Below are 5,429 nucleotides of genomic sequence, written 5' to 3' on the forward strand. Positions count from 1 at the left end.
TATTCCAGATGTTTTTTCCATTAATATGATAGTGTTATCTTTGGCCTCAGCTTCAGGAAAATATTGACTTTAAGATGTGGCCATTTAGCGTTTTGCCTAAATGTATATTCAGTGCACCCCTAGTCACCAAGTAAACGAGAACCTCAGAGTCACTAGGAGTATTTCACTTAATCCGCTACCAATTTTCTGATTCATCCAATGGGCCTGTGTTCTAGGTCCTCCTCAGTTTAGGTGTACATTCATAACTTAATATCACTTTGAAAAAAGAAGATAGATGTCTTATCCTTTCCCACATGCAGAAGTTTTATTGTCAAAAACTAGGAGTGACAATAATAGAAGGCTTCAAACCAACCCTTAGAAAATCACAGTCACCTATTTTCGTGCCTAGCACAGCCATGGCTTGGGGTCCCAAGAAGCCCCTGAAATGTGTAGCAGCTCCAAAACATTGGATGCTGGATAAACTGACTGGTGTGTTTGCCCCTCGTCCATCTACCAGCCCCCACAAGCTAAGGGAATGTCTCCCCTAATCATTTTCCTAAGCAATAGACTTAAGTGTGACCTAACAGGAGATGAAGTAAAGATTTGCATGCAGCATTTCATTAAGATCGATGGCAAAGTTCGCACAGATATAACCTACCCTGCTGGTTTTATGGATGTCATCAGCACTGATAAGATTGGAGAGAATTTTCATTTGATCTATGACACCAAGGGTCGCTTTGCTGTTCATCATATTACACCTGAGGAGGCCAAGTATAAATTGTGCAAAGTAAGAAAGATATTTGTGGGGACAAAAGGAATCCCTTATCTGGTAACCCATGATGCTCTTACCATGTTACCCTGATCCCCTCATCAAGGTGAATGACACCATTCAGATTGACTTGGAGACTGGCAAGATTACTGATTTCATCAAATTTGACACTGGTGTGGCTCAGATGGTAAAGCATCTGTCTGCAATGCAGGAGACCTGGGTTCGATCCCTGGTTTGGGAAGATCCCCTGGAGAAGAAAATGGCAGCCCACTCCAGTATTCTTGCCTGGAAAATCCCATGGGCCGAGGAGCCTGGTGGGCCACAGTCCATGGGGTCACAAAGAGTCGTACACGACTGAGCGACTTCACTTCACTTCACTTCACTTCAACAACTGTAGGTGCTAACCTGGGAAGAATTGGTGTGATTACAAACCGGGAGAGACATCCAGGTTCTTTTGATGTAGTTCATGTGAAAGATGTGAACGGCAACAGCTTTGCCACATGGCTCTCAAACATTTTCGTTTTGGCAAAGGCAACAAGTCGTGGATCTCTCTTCCCCATGGAAAGGGTACTCGCCTTACCATTGCCGAAGAGAGACAAGAGATTGGCAGCCAAACAGAGAAGTGGATAAAAAGATCTCTATGTGATGTGATTGGAAAAGTCTTTGTACTTAATTAAAGATAATACCAAGTGAAAAAAAAATTAAAGAAAATCACAGTCACCATTTTGGGTAGACATTCCCCAACATTTATCAAGCTCAGCATTAACAATTTTTTTCTAATTGGCGTATAGTTGCTTTCCAGGTGGCGCTAGTGGTAAAGAACCCACCTGCCAATGCAGGAGACAGAAGAGACACAGGTTCCATCCCAGGGTCAGGAAGATCCCCTGGAGGAGGGTATGGCTACCCACTCCAGTATTCTTGCCTAGGGAATCCCATGGACAGAGGAGACTTGTGGGCTACGGTCCATAGGGTCACAAAGTCGGACACGACTGAGGTCACTTAGCACACACACGTGTGTACAGTGCTGTGTTAGTTTCTGCTGCACAACAATGCGAGTTGGCTATAGAGGACAAACAATTGTATTCAGTAAGTCAATTCTTTTGGTTACCTGGGCATACTTTTTACAACTAGTTCCTCTTAGGTGGCTGGCCCATCAGGAAGTAGCATTGTCCAAATCCAAATCTTTCCTGCTGTTCTTTTTCATGACGGATTTGGTTACTTTCCAGTCTAAAATTGCTATAGTGTTGCTCTCTAGTTTAGAATTTGGGGGTTTGATTCATCTGTGTGCTAAAGCAAATCCCAACTTACTTCTCGAGAGTTATTTTGGCTCTGACAGTGTGTATTCCCTTGGCCTGCCTTCACATTTAAAAATTTTTTTTTCATTTATTTTTATTCGTTGGAGGCTAATTACTTTACAATATTGTAGTGGTTTTTGCCATACAGTGACATGAATCAGCCATGGATTTACATGTGTTCCCCATCCCGATTCCCCCTCCCGCCTCCCTCTCCATCCATTGAAGGGCCTTGGCTTTCTACTACAGGATAGGTTCTTGTTTGGCTCATCTTCTACTCAGACTGACTTTTAAAACACATGGCTCTGTACTTTAGGAAACACAGAATAGCTGTGCTCTAAGGATTTGTCAGACAGCATACCCTCAAACCCACAGTTGCCCAACTTATCAAAAACTCTGAGAGAAATCAAATTTTATGGAGGATTGCCTGAAGGCTGTGAAGTCCATCCACTTCTCTGTTCTAAAATTTATCCCTGGATAAAAATGTATCCCTGAATACAATAAAACTGCATCCCTGGACAAAACTGTCCCCAACATAACTGCTTTTTTAAAAATTGAGATATAATTTACATACCATAAAATTCTATTTAAAATGTACAAGTCAATGTTTTTTTAGTATATTCAGAAAGTTGTGTAACCATCAGCACAGTTACTCTTTGGAACATTTTCATCACCCCTCCCCCCAAAAATCCCATACTCATTAGCTACCGTACCCTCTTTCCCCTTACCGATTACCATCATCATCCACTGCAAACCATTTATCTCGTTTCTCTTATGTGAAAGTGTTAGCTGTTCAGTCGTGTCCGACTTTTTGCAACCCCTATGGACTATAGCCCACCAGGCTCCTCTGTCCATGAGATTTCCCAGACAATACTGTAGTGGGTTCCCATTTCCTTCTCCAGGGGATCTTCCTGAGCCAGGGATCAAACCCGTGTCTCTTACATCTCTGGCATTGGCACATGGGTTCTTTACCATCTGAGCCTCAGGGAAGCCCTTTTCTCTTATAGATTTGTCTTTTCTAAACAGTTCATGAATGGAATCATCTAATATATGGCCTTTTTTGACTAGAGTATCACTAAGCATGATATTTTCAAGATTCATCCATGTTGTAACATGTATCATTACTTCATTCCTTTTTTATGGATGAATAATATTCCATTTGTGGACATACCTCACTTTATTCATTCATTCATCAGTTGGTTGCTACTTGGCTTTTTTCTACTTTCTGGCTATTGTGAATAATGCTGCTGTGGAACAACATTTTTTTTTTAGCTATGCCATGTGGCTTATGGGATCTTATTTCCCTGACCAGGGATTGAACCTGGAACCCCAGAAGTGTAAGCACCAGAGTCAGAACCACTGGACATAGGGAATTTCCTGAAACAACTTTTAGCATTACACTAATAGCATACACTGAGGGATGTCATAAGAAATATACTAGAAATGTGAGATTTTTGACAGTAAGTAAATTTATTGCCCAGGATTCTATCAATAAGAATGCATGAGTTTGGCTTAATCTGAAAAACTTAGATACTTAGAGACACTGTGAATCCTGTAGCAATCTTTTCACTTTTGGCGTTCACCTTTAGAAAGCTTGGAAACAAATTTATGGCCCACTTCTAGCAGGTATTCAGAATCTTGATTTTTACTTTTAATTATCTTTTGTTCTGGTTACTTGCTTATTTTTATATTGTTGTATTACACTTGTTTGGACAACATAGGGTATAAACATTAATGGACATTTAGCCTCCTCTACAAGTCATCACTGCACAGAAACAGGGCCTTGAGTATTGAGAGAAAGCAAACTAGAAGTCAGTTGGACAAGAGGACCATACATATAGCCTTTTAAATTTTAACTGCCTTCAAGGCAGAGATGTAAAGTTGTAAGTTACTAAGACAGCAATAAAAAATCATGTTATCTTTATCCACATTTTCTAAAATGGGATCCTAGAAACACTAGAGGTTCTTCAGTTATATTTTCTATCAAACAGATTTAAACTACCTATGGAACTCATTTGTTATATATTTTTTTAATTTTAAAATATTTTATTGCTAAAAAATGCTAACCATCATTTTTGAGCTTTCACTGAGTTACTGTAGTAACATCATAGATCACTATAACAAATATAATAATTAAAAGTTTGAGATATTTTGAGAATTACCAAAATGTGACAGAGAGACGAAGTGAACACTGTTAGAAAAATGGTGCTGCCAGACTTGTTCAATGCCGGGTTGCCACAAAACTTCACTTCTTATGTAAGAAATGTAGTATCTGCGACGTGCAACAAAACGAGGTATGTCTCTATGCTGCAAGTGGAAAAAAATGCAGAGTCCTTCAACCAGCCCCAAACAGGAAGCATACAGTCACCCAGGGATCTAGACAGTCAGGTTACTGCTTGAGGCTTCTTCTTCAGTCCAGATCCTCTCAGCACCCACCTGAACCTACTTTTCCTGTCTCCAGACTGGGAGCTCCTGGGGGTCAAGGGCAGGGACTCCCACTCCCTTAATCCCACTTCCACACAGCAGGCCAAGCAGAGGTTCATCAGACAAATGGACAGAGACTTCATTTCCTCACTCACTCCTTGGATCTCTGTCAGAAGACAGATGAGAGGCACTGTATGTAGAAGGCAAGTAACCCTTCTTCTTTCTCTACATAATATTGTATTTTATTTATGCTGTGGCAAGTTGACCTACACGCTGACTTGGGATGTTACTTTTTCCACACCTGTCACTCTTCACAAAAGTCCCTTTCCAGGAGCCAGCGGGAAGGGGGAAGCAGGACAGGGAGGCCCACTTCTGTAAACTCAAGTTTTGTTGGAGACCTTGAGCAGTTAGAGGCTTCTCACAGGTACAGCCATCCTAGACACTCAGTCTAGACAACAGCTTGCCCACAGGTTGTCAGAACCGGGTATCGTGAGCCCGTCTTCTACGCTGAGGGCCACAGCTGGAGGCAGGTGTGGGCCCGAGGTCAGGGGGTGCCCCGGGGGGCTGGTAGCCATACTCATTGGGGTCCAGGGGGTCTCGGCTCAGCAGCACCCACACTGCAGGCACATGGCTGCGGACCGTGAGGGGATCCAGGCCTGTGTCAGGTGAGGTAGGCACCCAGCTGTCCTCGGTTTGCAGGAAGCGCAGCCTGGTAAGCTGGTACAAGCCTGGTACCCGCCGTTTGACAGTCTCAGCACAGCTGACAGCCTTGCCTGCAGCGCGGCCAGAGCCTGAGAACACGACGTGGCGAGCGCTGCCGCCCTCCAGCCGCTCCAGCGCCAGGCCCAGGAGGTTGCGGATCTTGCTGGCAGCTCGGACCCGCATCTCCGGGTATCAGGAGGCAGCTGGGGCATCGGGCAAGGTGCGGGGAGTTCCACAGAGCCAGCTTTCCGATAGTGCTCCAT

The 5,429-nt window shown here is 43.3% G+C and overlaps 2 pseudogenes; one reads left to right on the plus strand and one right to left on the minus strand.

Annotated features, from left to right (window-relative positions):
* The first annotated feature begins 395 nt into the window (after positions 1–395).
* Positions 396–1,378, plus strand: LOC136153772 (small ribosomal subunit protein eS4, X isoform-like; annotated as a pseudogene).
* A 2,877-nt stretch (positions 1,379–4,255) lies between these two features.
* On the minus strand, positions 4,256–5,429 carry LOC136154201 (ribonuclease P protein subunit p25-like protein; annotated as a pseudogene).

This window comes from Muntiacus reevesi, chromosome X, assembly GCF_963930625.1.
Source record: "Muntiacus reevesi chromosome X, mMunRee1.1, whole genome shotgun sequence".
Taxonomy (NCBI): domain Eukaryota; kingdom Metazoa; phylum Chordata; class Mammalia; order Artiodactyla; family Cervidae; genus Muntiacus; species Muntiacus reevesi.